This window comes from Tamandua tetradactyla, chromosome 6 (assembly GCF_023851605.1).
Source record: "Tamandua tetradactyla isolate mTamTet1 chromosome 6, mTamTet1.pri, whole genome shotgun sequence".
In the NCBI taxonomy this organism is placed as follows: domain Eukaryota; kingdom Metazoa; phylum Chordata; class Mammalia; order Pilosa; family Myrmecophagidae; genus Tamandua; species Tamandua tetradactyla.
Genome location: NC_135332.1, coordinates 102,386,599 through 102,401,413, shown reverse-complemented (window position 1 = coordinate 102,401,413; position 14,815 = coordinate 102,386,599). Strand labels below are relative to the sequence as shown.

Sequence of the window (14,815 nt, the reverse complement as noted above, 5' to 3'; positions counted from 1 at the left end):
TGCCAAGCAGAATTTTTAAAAACATGTTGGAAATGTTAATGAACATTTGAAAAGAAACTGAAATGCTTATTATTTCTTCTACGTTGTAAATAATAGATTTTTCTTTATTTAAAATATTATTAAACTTGGGGCATTTGATATAGCAGTAATACACTATTGGGCTAATTAGAAATACTATCATTGATAAATGACATACAAGCTTCAGGCTTAGTCAGGTTTCCCAACATAAGGCATTGTAGCTGGAAAAAATCATCTTGTGGTCTACAGAGACCTGTAGTTTCACAGTTTCTGTGCTTTTCATCTATGTGGCTGTGTTCAAAGGATGATATTAAACGATCAGCTACTCAATTTGTCACTATGCAATATATCGATCATTTGCATAATTTGTATATATTCCCTAAATAATGCTAATTTTTAAAAATGACCTCTACATAAGACAATTTCCTTAGCTCTTCCTTTTGAGTTGATCCCTACCTGCGTCATCTGTTTATCTATGTCTCTGGTAAACACCAATGATAAATAAAAAGAAAACCAGCACTTCTATCCACAAGGCAACATATTTATAGACATTATTGCAAAAATACCTTTTTAAAAATATATATACATATATCAATGTTGGAATGCCTTAGTGACCAAGCAAGGATGTTATCTAATCTGACATGTTTATATTGATTAAAAATACGGAAGTCTTATTTCCTTTTTGGTTGGCATGTTTGTTTATCTAGCTATACACTGAAAAAAAAATTTACTTCAACTACAATAGATTTCAACTAACTAAACAATTCCCAGATGCTGATGTGTGATCTGCCTGTCTCTGGGAGACTGGAGGATAGGAAAGGAGAATACAAGGTAATCGGAGGATACCCTGGGTTTTGAAGAGCTTTAAAAGTGAACTCTTTGATATAACTTCTAATTTTTAGATTTGTTTCTTCATCGGCATTTTTTTGATCAACTGATAGAACTGTAAAAGTTCTATAGAAATGATGAAGAGTTAAGAAAATAGAACTAGAAAATAGGAAGATTTAAGAAAATAGAACAGAAAATTTAGGACAATTTGGAAAATTTTTGTTCATCTGTCAAATCCTTATAGGACTTATGGTCAAAGCCTATTTTACCTTCATGACATTCAGAAGTAATTGTTCATTTTGTTAATTTAATTTCAATTGTTCAATTTGTTCAATTGTTCAATTATTAATTTTGTCTTTTCTGCACGCAGCCATAATTGAACACCTTGGGCATTGTGACCAAAAACAAAAACAAAACAAAACAGAAAAGAGCTGGGTGATAATTTGGCTACCTTCATAATTAGAAAATTAATGTGTTTAATCTTTCGGGAATAGTTTCCCTAGAAATTCTTTATACCTTTTACTTTTAAATGTGTGACTCCCTTTAATTAAAATGTAACTAAAGCAAGCTGTCATGTGAATTTGATAATGAAGCAGTTAATTAAGAAAGGAGCATATTCTTTTCTGAGGATTAATATTGGAGGGGGAAAGGTGCCCCAAGTGGAGAGCATTCCAGATGAAATTTTGGAAACTTGTTCACTTCCTAAGACTTAACCAGCTGGCTGGTGTTTTGTGGCACGTGAAAAAGATGGAGAATGTATCAACACAAGTGTGAATTGAATTTTGGCATTCTGAGACTTTCCTTTTGCTCCAGAGCTACCCCCACCCCACATACCTTCCAACTCTTCCTCATTTCCTCTCTTCTTTAAATGGAACCTCAGTGAATGAGATACTAAACTCATCCAATCTTTGATACTTTCCCCACATCTGTGAACTTGTCATGATTATTGTAGAAAGGGGAACAAAAGGGAAGAAATACTTGACCAAATTTCAGTTTGTAATGTAGCTGATAAGTATTTTCTTGTGGAGGTGCAATCCTATCTGAAAAAGAAGAAACACTGTATCCTTGTTTCAGAAAACATTTCTAGCTCTATCTGTGATTAATATTCCCTCATTTACAGGGCTTTTCTTTATGATTCTTTTGTTAGGAACAATTATGTGATAGCATCGGTCACGACTCCCATTCCCTTCTGAGGTAATTGCAAACATTTACCTCGTTTTCGAATTTACCGTCTCACTCACGTCATCATTTTCAGGAGATGGCCTTGAAGCATACTTCAAAGGAGCATAGAAGTCATTAAATGAAAGCATATTCCCTTCTGATCACAGTATCTCCAAACCTGCCCACACCCACCATCCATCCTCTCTTGGTGCTTCTGGGCCTCAATGAAGAGGGCATCACCTCCATCCAAACCTGAGCTCACCAGACCTTGGCCCATCAACCGTCTTCTCTCCCTCCTGTGTCTTCAACCTTGAACCTTCTGATGTCCTTCCCTCCCAACCTACAAGCATGCTCAGGCATCTTCTATCATGAAAATTCAAGTGCTTGAATCCAGGTTACTCTTTAGTTTCTCTACTGTCTTCTTCCATTATAAGCATGTTTTTTGAAATGTCAATCTTCTCCTGATACTCAGTGTCATCACCTATTTTAGCTCATTGCACTACACTTTTCTTGGTTGGATATGCTTCCTCTGTGCCTAGACATACCTCCTAGCATTTGGACACTAGGTGATGATGTTGGTGAAGTGGTTGCAAACCCAGGCTCCACAGACAATTGTAGTAAGTTACCTGGTTGGCTGTGCCTCAATGTCCTAATTTTTCAAATGAAGATAATATTACCAAGCATAATGGGTGATTGTGAAGAGTGATTAAATTAAAGCATATAAAGCACTTAAAAGAATGCCTGGTAAATAAGAGTAAGTCTCTATACAAGTTAGTATGCTTTTTATTCTTTCCTTTTTTGCTCCTTCCTTTTTCTTCCTCATCTTCTACCCCTTTCTTCTCTTCTTCTTCCACTTTTCCCTCTTCTTTACCATCCACTTCCTCCTCATCCACTATAGAAGTTATATTATCCACCATAGAAGTTCTGTGGGGACAGAGGCTATCTGATATTCAATTTCGTGTCCCCATAAGCTGTCATAGAGAATGCCACTTCTCCTTTGGAGATTGTTTGGGAATTATGTTGTAATGTGTATCTCTGCTTTTGTAACTATTATTTTCACTGTTAGAGTTGGTGAATATATGTTAGTTCACATCAGGTGAGTGAGTCAATGATAAATACAGGGGTCTTCAGGAAACCCATCTGAATGCTAAAATGAAGATTAATACCCTTATCTAAGTACTTGGTAAGCATACTAGTAATATCAACTTATATATAACAGTTACTATGTGTCAAACATGACTAAAAGAGCTTTATATAGATGAACTCTTTCTATTATTGTCCCCATTTGTAAGGTCTAGTCTTAATGCCTTATTTTTTTAATTCACATAGAATCATTAGTTTTATATATGATTGCATATGATAATGTATTACTATCATTATACCTTTTCATACTAGAAAAGAACTGACAGGTATGATTATGTATTTCCAGAAACCAATGAAAGAAATGCCATTTCCCATCAGAGAAATACACATGGAAAATTTGTAGTGTATCAGATATATAAATTAAATAGGTATGATAAAGTCTTCATTTTTTTAACTTGTGTCCATAATTCTAATGGAGTTAAATGAGATAAATTTCTCTCTTTTTAGTAATGGAATGTCTCTGATCTTGGGAGTCAAATCCTATTTTAGCCAGCAGTTTGGGCCCTTAATTCCATTTCCACGGTGTAGATAGGGTAGAAGGGAATGTGTTTAGAAACCAAAATGTATTATGTTTGTTATTATTGTAGTTTTAAGTTGGAACATTATTAAGATATTATATTTAAGATAGTTTTTTTTCTTTTTCACACAGAGATGTTCTAGGAAGTTTATTTTTTAATGTTTAAAAAATGATGGCCTGCCATACCCCATTTCTTCTGGATTTGTAGTGGATTTATGAAGCACTAAAAAATTCTGCAGAAAAGGCACTTGTTCAACGTGGTTTAATTCATTATTTACCCAAACCCTCCCTGCCTCCACCCTAATATCTATTAATATCTTCAAGCACATTTGTGTTCTTTGGAGCACAGTTTGCATAATATTGATGCGTTTACCAATTTGAGTCCAATCAGATGAAATGTAGTACATATTATTTTTTATCAATATTATATTTTGTTGCATTTTACTTGTAATGAGCTTTTGGTCATAATGAGCTTGGACCTCAAGCTGGGTAAGTTGAAAGTAACTGGCAGTGAAAAAGGAAATTAATTTGCAAACTAGACTCTTGGGAAGAATTTTTGTTTGTTTTTTTAATTTCCCAGTAGCTTGGGCCTCTGAATGTAAATGGTCTTCATACCGAAGAAGTTCAGTTCAATATTACACAGAACAGGAAAAAAAAGGAACAGGCCATTACTCAAAGAATCTTTGGGAATCTTTGCTATGCAAAGTATTGGTGAGATTAGTTAATTGGGCTATGAGGCATTTATTTGGGGGGAGAGAGGGAATCACAGTCCATAATTAATTACTAAACACCAGTGGTTATTTTATTAGTCATTATCATAAATAGTATTTCAAGATTTAACTTGATTTTGCTTTATTTGATTTTTTTAGCTGCAACTAGTTAGAATTTTAATACTATTTCTATTAATTGGTTCTAAAAAAAGCATCCACTGTTGTTTCACACATTTGTATTTAATTTGATCTAATTATGGAGATGAATGCTAATGAAAGTTCACTGGGGCTCCTTTCTTTCAAGTCTAGCAAACTTCCTAACTGCTTAGGCTTGAACCATTACATATCTTTCCATAAATTATCCAGAAGCACATGTATGAAGCTACTGTAAGTAGCTTTTTTCTGAATGGTAGAAACTTTATTTGACACAACCATGCCATATAATGCTTTCTACTTTTCACAAGACGGGCATTCAGCAATATCCAAGAAGGAAGAGGGTGGTTCTGTTTTTCCCTGTGGTTTGGTATGCTTTCCCTCCTCATTTAAATGTTCCTTCTTTTTCCTGTGTACTTTCCATGACTGAAGTTGATTATTTGACTGATTTCACCATCTTTTGTCTATTTGGAGGCATTCAGCATTCAGAATTGTAGTGGTTTTTGTTTTTGTTTTTTTCTCCAGGGAAAATTTTGCTCTCACAAAAACTGTCATTGCTAAATCATGGAAACATGTTATTCACCCATTGGTTTTGTCAATATGTGAGACTTAACCTGATTATTTGACAGTTTTTGTTTCTGCTAGAACATGAGTTTTGGTTCTCATGGGAGCTTTGAGAAGCAGGGAAGCAAGAGTGAAAGAACCTGCATCTAAGCTTGAAGTGGAATTTGGGATTTTTCTTTCTACCATAATCCAAACAGAGAATATGCTACATTCTCTTTTTTACCTCTGTCATCTGTGAAGGTGACTCGATGACAGAACTGTCACAGGGGAAAACCGATGAATTCAGAGCCAGTCCTTCTACTAACTAGTTAAATGATTAGGAACAAGTCATTAGGAACTTTTCTGGATTATTAGGAACTTTTCTGGGCCTCAGTTTCCTCATTTGTAAGAGGAAGAGATTAGATTAGATCATCAATTGGATCTAATAAGATATTCTGGGATTCTAGTATATAAATAATAAAAACTATACTAAGATATGAAACTTGTAGTTATGTCCTCTAAAAAATCATTAATAACAAAACTTGCTATCTAGTTTGTATTAATCCTACATGGCAAAGGGGGATAACGGTCTCTGAATCACTGAAAACCATTCAATTAATGCAGAATTGTAATCCAAATTAGTCACATTTACTCTAACAAGCACATTACTCCTTTGCCCATTTTAAGTTTCTGTGATTATTTCTTGTTGACTCTTTTGAGAGAAATAGGTTATTATTTTTTTAATTATGAAAATGTTATTTCAGTTAATGTAATTTAATTAAAATGAGAATTTCTGCCAACTATTTTAAATAAATAGAGTGTTCTTTTAGTCGTATGAAAGGAGTCACTATTTGCTGTCTCATTTCCTCAATAATATGCTGGCGTGTTGAGCTTAAACCTGAGCTTGTGGAAGTTTATTCTTAACCAAAGCAGTTCCTTTTTCATGTAAGTAGGTGAAATGTGAATTGGACAGCCTTGGGGCTTTTTTGTTGTTGTTCACTTTGAAAAACCCCCTCAAGTGAGCCCCTTTTAGAAACCTAGAATCATATGTTTGGAAGATTGATCCAAATTAACATTAGAATGGTCCTTTTATTTAAAAAAAATTATGGACTATTTAAAATATGCTAAATTGACATAGGTTGAAATAAAACTGAATAGGGGAAGTAACATTTCTTATTTTATTCTACCTTCGTACTGAAAGAACTGAAATCACAGAAAAATGTAGCTTATGTTAAGGTGCAATTTGCCGAAAAAATACAGGAGGAAATATATGTGTACAAAAGATACAAATTAATGGCGTTCATTTTCTTGTGACTTTATATGCTCTGGAATGTTTATCTCTGTTTTGCCATCTGAGAAACTTGTTTGTTTCTAAAGAAATATTACACTAATAAGTTTTAGAATTGCTTATTTCAATCATCTTGTTGATAGAAATGCTGGCACTGCCTGAATTATGTTAATGTGTCTTCTCTTTTGTAAGTTGGAAAGCAATTTTGTCCAGAGTTAAAAACAATGCAAACATGTTTAATTTATTGGAAAAGACCCAGTGATTAAATATGTGTAAAATTACTCACACTGATTTTTTAAAATATGCTGTAAAGCTAGAGGGCTTAAAATTATTACTTTGGCTATAATTTAGGACTGTACAATAACCCGATGCCTAAAGTTGTCCTGGCTATGGCAGAAAAGCCATGATTTTCAGACATGTGCGTTGTATATGCTAATTGCTTTGCAGTGAGAAAGGTCTGTATTCTAGTAATAGAAGAAACATCCCTTTTTTAGTTTATCAGGCCATGGGGTAACATAGTATTGACAACGGGTAATAACTAATATCTGTCTCCTTTCTACCTTTGCTTTCACTCTCTCCCCCCTTCCAAGCACTTGACTAATCCAAGTGGAATTTGTCAAAGGACTTTACAAAGTCCTTTGCGGCTTCCAAAGCCTTTCATTCTCTCTATAGTATTTTGAGCCCAATTTTGGTCCTGTAGGACTCTATAGCCTGGCCCATAGACGTCTCATCACGGCAGAAGGAATTGAGGATGTTTGTGTGTACCTCAGTATATCTAGAGACATTTCCATTTATCTGATTCATAACGATGATTTTCAGAAACACAAAACTGGAATACCCTTTCATAGTTAAGATCAAGTCTGAAGCTTCCGCTCATTAAACCCTCTGTAACCCACTCAGGTAATCCCACTATTGGCCAGTGCGGGCCAATTATGAACAAATTGGGAAACAAAATAAATTTGCAGCTTTTATTGCTAGGTAGGAAACATAAAGATAAGCAATTATTAGCATTCTACCTGTGGTGTTTGAGCTGTTTCTCTGGCTAAGTTCGTTGAACGAGCAAATTCTCTCTGTTGTAACTCACATCAATGCACAGCATTGGTGGCATAATGTCTAATTGAGATCCTCCCATTTTTAGTCCTTAATTTTTAAATCGTTCTCTTGAGGAATGCAAAGGTTTTCAGTAGCTAGAACCCAGTAATTAGTATCAGCTAAAAATGTGCATTTTTAGGCCAAAAAGATTTTTTTCTGAAGAACTTTTGCAAGCTGTTTTTAACTCAGAATGTAAACAAATATAAAAGTAGAGAATGAAATTCAGAAACTTTTTATCTTTACTATGCAGAATCCATGTGACTTTATTTCCTTATTAAAGGACATTTAAACATTAATGTTTCAAGTTTGAGACATTAACCCATATTTTTGGGAAAAAAAAGTTGATTTTTTTTTTTTTTTACGGTAGACTTAAAGTTTAGTGATAGGTTTGTTTGCTTCCTTTTACTCTATAATTTAAACTCCTACCCCTTTCCCTCAACGCTTTCTCTCTTGCAAACAATCAAGATGGGAACTTTGTTGTGGAAACCAGGCTGCAAACAGCTTTGACCTGGCTAGTAAGGATTAAAGGTTTGAGGAAGTTTATGGCTCATTTCAACCTCTGTCACTAAGGAACAGCTATGAAACAACAACACCTGTTGCTGATTTTTTTTTTTAACGTGGGGAAGATGACCAATCAGCAATAGCCCTTTCAGCTGTCTCTACAGAACAGGTGATAATCATGAGACCTAAAAACCATTCTCATAAAGCACATTGTGTGAAGGCTGCCTCCTTCCTTGCTCCTAAACTGCCTCCAGATGCAATTCATATTTAATTATTCAGTTAAATTTTCCTTATTTGCAAAATGATTATGCTTTCCTGAGGAGTCCCTCCCTCCGCCACACCACCCTGCCCCATCTGGTGAAGGTATTTGCTTTCCCCATTGTCTGCTGACAGGCCTGTGTTCATTCTTTCAGTCTGGCTCGAGTCACTTCCCTTCAAGGCTATACACAGGAGGTAGCAAGATGCCTCCTTCTTCTCAGCAACTCCAACCTTCCCTCACCCCAACCTTTAGGAGAGCACGTATCGCACTGTTTTGTACCTCTGTTTGTCAACTTGCATGTCTCCTGTACTTGACCTTGAATTCTTAAGGCAGGACATATTTGTCCTCCTCATCGTATGTTCTTCAGTTCTAGCAAGGTTTTTGGTAACTGGTAAGTACTCAACGAATTTTCATGGAAGGAAGAATTTTTAGAGTCATCATTCTGAGATAAGATGTGGGGGAGGGCAAGAAGGAAAGAGAGACACCAAAACTGGGCCAGGAGGCCGAAGAGGTGCATTGCTACAAGGGCGATAGATATTAATTGTATTTCTTAGCTCCTTTCTACTTGTATTCAGGTTTGGGTTCTCACACCTTTCGTCCGGTTAAAAGATCCTGTCGCTGCTGTAGCAGCCTTTTCTGGGCTGGCAGATACTCTGGAGATCCCCAAATGCTGTGTACTGAAGACTCTTCTGGATGTTTCTAGATGAGGAAAAGGACATAGTCTTCAGAACAAGAGCTTGCTTGAGTTTGTAAAATCTGAATGAGGAGACCAAGTAGTTGACTGAGTGTGAAGAAGAGGCGAGTCAAGGAAGAGAGGAGTGTGAAGGAGAAATGCTAATTTTGCTCAGCCCTCTGCCTTCTAGGCCCCTGCACTCTGCTTTTCCCTAGCTCAGTCTCTCTTTTCCATTGTCATGTCAAAGAGGCAGTAATTCCAGACCTCTGCATTGCTTGTTATCTAGATTGCTTTATATAGCAAAGTATTAGATGATGGGACAACCAAAATGAAGGGCTTTCTTTGAGGAGCTGCTGTCCTCTTCTCTAGATCGCTTGGCCACCAACTATGAGACCATTTATAAATTTTATATGGCATGTGGATGTTGTGCTGGGCGTGAGGGATTATGGGTGGGGGAGGAGAAGGGAATTTTACCAGATAAACATTAAAAGTTTTTATTTAAAAATTGTGGTAGAGGAAATCACAGAAGAGAGCATAAAAAGAGAGGAAATGCCAGGTAATTACTAAACCTTTACTGCACATCAGTCTTTTAGAGCTAGAGGCAGTATCTTTCACTGGGGGTGTGGGGAGGTGTGTGTGAACTGGTTCGTTGCTTTTCATTGAATCTTTTTATCAATGCCTTTTATCAAAGCAATCAGTACCAATTGCTTTGGCTGCATTTAGGGTTGATGATCCACACTGATTATTTAGAAGCTGAAGCATTGTCATTCATAATAGCTTGATCCAGTCATTTAATAACATCTTTTTGTGCACATTGACACATACACTCACAAACAGATTCAATTTGAAATTTTGAAAATATATTATGTTGTGCATTGTCTACAAACTATCATTTTTACTGTACAATCTCTTGGTAATCTCCTGTAATCCTTGCTGACTCATTTCACAGTAAATTGAAAAGCATGGAGCTTTACGGTAGATGTTGAATAGGAAGTAAGAAAGGGAAGGTCGATCAGCATGAAAAAGTCCATAGGTTTTCATCTGGGTTTTTTCCCCAATAGTATAGTTCTTCTCCAGCTAACCTTGATTGGTTACAAGTGGCTTTAATTTCTCATCCTTAATATAAAATATGAGGGTGTTAAACAATAAGATACACTTTGCCTTTTTAGGGGATCTGTTGGTGCTGTTCATCAGAAATAAATATCTTAGATCCACCAGCTCCTACCTTTGTGACAATCTTTCTGAACCTTTTGTCCACACTTGTCACATGGGATAATGGCATTATCAGGTTAATGGTTTTGCTGAGGAATTTGATTGGCAGAACATGCAAAGATTGCTTAGAAAAGTTCATGCATATAGTAAGCACTCAACAAACATTTGCTATTATTATCAACGTTACTACTATTCTTTAATACAGTTGTAGAGCCAGAGTAATTAAAGGAAGAGACGAATTCAGAAAAGCTGATCTGTTCAGATAAGTCATTCATACTTGACAAAACTTAACTCTCTACTGTCTATTATTATAAAAATAGTGGTAATATAATTTGAAACAAAAGCTGCGAATAAGGCAATAGCATCCTAGTATAATATGAAATACTAGCACAATTTTAGAATCTTTCAAAGAATAAGTGCTTATTTTTATATTCCTCTGATTATGGGGGGGAAAAAAAGACTAGCAGGGAAAAAGAAAAACAGACACTGAAAAGAAAAACCAGTATCCATGAAACTTCCAAAATCTAGAGGATTTTCCTTTTTGAAAGTCTTTTTATGACATGACATAAATGGTGGAAATAAGAATGCAGTCACTTTCCAACACTGCACCATAATGTGCACTGAACATAATTCTAGAAGGTTCTCTTTTTATTACTGTCCACAGTGATGAGAGATTTGTCTTTTTTTTTTGAAACAATACTTCAGTGTGTACTCTCCCACAGATTGCATATAAGAAAGATCAAGTAGGAGAGAATAATTTCACTAGCCATTTGCCAAGGTCAACTTTTTTGGTTTTCCAAGGAGTGAAATGTTTTCTGTGACAAATAACGTAAACTTTTCTCTGTTGAAATAAAGTCCCCTTGAGAGAATTTCTTCTCGAATAATATAAATCCATGTTATCTAATTTGATGGTTGATCAGTTTAAGAAATAAATTAGTGTTAATGTTATTCAATGAGATACATTTGATACTAATTCTTCTTTCTATTCTGTATCTTTACTAACTAGGAGATGCTCACTAGTAAAATAATTTTTAGAATGACTTAAGGTCATTTTATTTTTTACCTTCCAATGAAGCTTGTTCCCCAAACCTGAAGGCCCTGGAATGGAGTCTGTGGGCACTCACCTGAGTTAGTTAAGCCTCAGAGATCGATTACCTTCCCAGGCTCTTAGAAAGGAAGCCTGTGTATGCACTTATTTAATTATATTTTAATTTTGGTGGCGGGATAAGGATAGGAAATGAGAAGGTATGCTTTTGAAGTTCTCTTCCTTTTCTACTGGAGAAAACTATTACTAATAGTATACTGGCACGCACTTCCCTAGTTACCCGTACCCATTATCTATTCAAAATAACTCAACATCTCCTCCCCTCTGTAGAAATTTCCAGCAAACTGCAGAGGATGCACCAAAGCAAAGCAGAGTTCAAATTACTGTTCAGATTCTTGCTACTCTTAGGAGGGCTTCAACTTCCGTCTAATATCCTTTAGCAAGCCTAGCTGCTCTCCCAGCTGCCCAGAAGCTGGCTGTTAGTGTGTGCACGTGGGACTGGATTGAGTAGCTGAGCAGGTACTTCCCGGGAGCCGTAGAGCTCTTCACTGTATTTCTGATAGCCGGTGAAACTCTGACCCTTTTAACCAATGTTAAAGAAATGATCCGCTTTTTTCATTTGTTAGCCGCAAACAAACAGCTCCTGGGTAGGGGAGGCTCTAGTTGGAAAGTTGCTATTCAGCTCAGAGTTGCAAGCTGGGGACAGGGACCCTTAACTTACTGCCCTGGGACAGTCAGCTTTCAAGACCAATAAAATGGTTGCTGGTGGTAGATTTGAGGGTTTATAGTCTGGCCTCTTACCCTGCGCCTAACCACACGATGATGTGCATGCGACTTTCTTCCGTTCTAAAATTAGTTTCACCAGGAAGAAAAATGATCAAGGCGACTCCTTCCATTGGTTAAGGTTGTAACCATTCCCTCCAGTTAGCACCGTTCTGTTCATTTTCCAGATCTGATTCCAGTTCACCAAACTCATTTACTCCCGCATCCAAGCCATCCTGAGAATGCCGCCCTGAAATGGATACTTAGTTCTTCCCTGCCAAATCAAAGTCCTTCCCCAAACTGAGCTCTTGCAGAAGGCTCCACTGATTCTAATCCCGGGGGAAATGAACTGCTTTGCTTCCAAAAACCAGCGCCCTTTCAGCTGCCCCCGGAAGTTCACCTCCTCCTCAGCCAGCTTCACTCCCTGCAATGAGGTGCTATGCTTAGTTGCTTAGTCTTTTTCTTCAACACTCCAAATTATAAGTAAATCAGTGTCTAAACGAAGAACTCTTTAAAACAGGAGGGTGGTATTCATCTAACATATCCAGAATATGATTTGCCACGCGTCCCTCAGGGTAACCGCTGACCTGAAATTCTAGAGTGCCCTCTGATTGTTCCCAAATAATATTAGATGTTTCTGTTTTGTGGTTGATTCTTGGGCAAATAATATTAGATGTTTCTGTTTTGTGGTTGATTCTTGGGCAGTTAGGAATATGTGTGTGTTGGGGAGGGGCGCTAGGGGGGAAGATGTAATGCAGACCTTTTGCGTCCAATAGGGTCCCTTTTAGCACTTAAAGGAGTAATTTTGCTATGATAATTGCTATGTTGCTAAAAAAGATTCTCGCTAATGGTGATGGAAAATAATAGGAGGCACATAAAACGTCTAAATGTTTTCATGATTGAATCATAATAAGAGACACTTAAAACTTCCAAAAGTTTTCATGAATCAAGTTTTTTCCAACATCTTTATAAAATGTCTGTTTGTTAAGTTAATACATGTTACTTATTGAAAAGATGGAATATGAAAGTTTAAAAATATGCTACTCAACCACTCAGTGTGAACTTTATCCCAAAATTGATAAACATAATATTTAAATATGTACATATTTAAATAAACGTAATAAACGTAATATTTAAATATGTACATTCACATAGATACTGTTTATATAGAATGTAGGGTGAGAGAGAGAGAAAGGGATTGAGAGGGACGGAGACAGCCTGCTGTTTGTTCATATTCACACATTCATAAGCATTGACTATGGATTCAGACTGCCTGACCTTGGGAGAATTTATTTAATATCTCTGTGCCTCAAACATTTGTTGTGAGGATTTAATGAGATACTAGGAACTAACATTTATTGTTTCTGGTGTTCCAAACATTTTTACATAATAATTCTTTCAGTCCTCACAACAAATCTCTGAGGTGTGTTTTGTGAATCTTTGCTGCCCATGGTGTGTAAATAATACTTATTAAAGGCTTGGTGTATTGTCAGAGATATTGTGAATGCTAGCTATTTATACGTGGCTTTTTAAAATAAGATGGATATTTTTGTAACGTGGTTTTATGTATATTTTTTATTTTTTGCTTTAAGTATTTTCCCGGACTGATTTTTTTTTTCTTTATTAGAGAAGTTGTGGGTTTACAGAACAATCATGCATAAAATACTGGATTCCCATATACCACCCCATTATTATAATCACCTTGCATTGGTGTGGAGCATCTGTTACAATTGACGAGAGCACATTTTTATAATTGCTATAATAAATGTTAACTGTAGTCCATAGTTTAACTTAAGGTTTGCTGTTCATATAGTGTAGTTCCATGGATTAAAAAAAAAAAAATTACCATGTGTACCACTAACATTTTTCTGTTTCAATCATGTTCAGATATATATTTCAGTGCTGTTAATTCTATTCACATGCTGTGCTCCCATCACCAGCATCCATTACCCAAATTTTCCCACCATTTCAATAGGAACTCGGTATATTTTAAACCTTAATTTCCTATTCCCTATCTCCACCCTGGCCCCTGGTAATATATTCCAGATTCTGACTCTGTGAGTTTTTGCTTATTCTAATTGTTTCCAACCAGTGAGGGCATACAATATTTGTCCTTTTGAATCTGGCTTATTTCACTTAACATGATGTTCTCAAGATTAACCCATGATGTCACATGGAAAAGGACTTTATTCCTTTTCACAGTTGCATAATATTCCATTGTATGTATGTGCACATTTTATTTATCCATGCATCTGTTGATGGACACTTGGGTTGCTTCCATCTCTTGGCATGATATTTTTATTTAAACATAAATATATTGCTTAATGTTTTCAAATGTAAATCAAAAGATATCTTCCATGCTCTTTCTTCCAGGGTTACAAGTCATATCCTTACATCAGTAAAGACTTTTCATATAATTTCTATTCAAAACCAGCTGATGATTTTCCTAGATATTTGTTGTGGCCTTAGCAACTCTTCCTAAGTGACTGGTTAAAATGGGGAGGTTTAACTTGTTGCAAATAAAGATGTGTTGCTTTTGCCTTTTCAAGTAGAATTTCTATCTTTCATGTGACAAATGTCTTTCATGTAATGCAATCTTTACTTAGAACTTCGTAAAATAAAATTCCGTCTTTTAAGCAAGAAAGCATGCCAGTGTTCACAGATTCTATTTTTCCTCTCAGAAACTAGGGGTTGAAGATAACCTAAGGACACTCCTTGAGACATCATAAGAAAAGCACCTCGAAGTTTTAGTCTCAAACCATTTTACTGATTGGGTCATTTTATCCATCTCCTTGTACTGGTATCAGTACCATTTGGGAGGTTGATGGTTTTAGAAAAGCTCCCAAGAAAACTCTTAGAGAGTGTCCTTTTTTAGTAATTTTAACGAGATATTTAGCAAGGTCTTTTGAA

The 14,815-nt window shown here is 35.9% G+C and overlaps 1 protein-coding gene across 5 annotated transcripts in view; it reads left to right on the top strand.

Moving 5' to 3' along the window:
- Positions 1 to 14,815, top strand: part of TOX (thymocyte selection associated high mobility group box) — a 350,259-nt gene that overhangs the window by 43,844 nt on the left and 291,600 nt on the right. The window lies entirely within an intron of this gene.